The sequence below is a fragment of the Phocoena sinus genome, chromosome 17 (assembly GCF_008692025.1).
Source record: "Phocoena sinus isolate mPhoSin1 chromosome 17, mPhoSin1.pri, whole genome shotgun sequence".
In the NCBI taxonomy this organism is placed as follows: Eukaryota; Metazoa; Chordata; class Mammalia; order Artiodactyla; family Phocoenidae; genus Phocoena; species Phocoena sinus.
The window spans coordinates 53,027,876-53,029,100 of record NC_045779.1 but is presented as its reverse complement, the minus strand read 5'-3'; positions in this window follow the sequence as shown (position 1 = coordinate 53,029,100).

Sequence of the window (1,225 nt, the reverse complement as noted above, 5' to 3'; positions counted from 1 at the left end):
GGGCAACTATGAGTAACATTGAAAATTTCTTTCAATGCATTGACCACTCTATCTCATCATTCAGTCACCTTTATAAATTAAGACCCAGAATGTTTCAGAGAAAAGGGTTCGGAGAAGTTCAATTATTTACCACTTATATTGCATTAAATGAACTTAATGAAATATCTCCTTGTATTAAAAAAAATTGGAAATTTGATTTTGCCAGAAAGCACTTTTTCTCTCAAACAGAAAGCTTTGGATTATTATTGTTACAGAAGACTAGATTTACTTATTTGTACAAATACTGCAAATGATTTTGTCATTTGGAGACGTTGAAATGTGGAGCCTGTATCATTCTTCATAGCTATAAACAATCATCAAATTCCATACAAAATTGCTCAATTTTCCTTCAATCTGAGTAAACACTATTTACTTCAAGGCTGATAGAGCACAATGTGAAAAAGAAAACTTTATGCTATCATATGATAGATGAAAAAGGTTCCCGTTTTATCATTGTTAAAGTCTGCTATGAAAGTAAGAGGGTATAAAATTTTGAATAGTTATTAAGTAACTCAGGTTTTTGACAGTCTTCATGAAAAATATGGCAATTCTTGGATAACACAAAGTGTGCACTACTATGAATCTGGATGACTTATTTCACCCAAGTACTTCAAGACCAGGAGACCTTACTGTGCCCATCGTTATTTTTAATTTTTTGAAACTCTGTTGCTTTCCCTATAAAGCTAAGAGCACTTGGATACAGAGTCATATTGGACCATGTTTTAAATACTTTACATGAAATGATTTTTATCATTGGTGACCTAGAGAAGAGTAGCTTGATGAGTGCTAGAGGCAAAGACAGATTGGAGCAGGTTCAAGATAGGATGGGAAGAAGTAAGTAGGAAACAGAGCTAGAGAGTATAGACAACTTTTGGGAGAGGCTTTAACTCTAAACTGGAACAATGGAGAATTTAGAAAACATTCATGTTTACTTTTAGATGGTTGTATAAATCAGTACAGACTTAGTAATGGTCTGTGTCCCTATGCAGAATATCTGAAGCATAATATAATATGTGGACTAAGGGATAGTTCTGCTTGCTCAGATCATGGGTGGACATAATAACAGCTGCTACCAAGTAAGCAGTCAGTATGCATTAAGCACTGTTGCAAGTGCTTTACATGCATTATCAAATGTTCTCTAGACACACAAAAAAATCTAGAATAGAAATGATATTATCTTACTTTT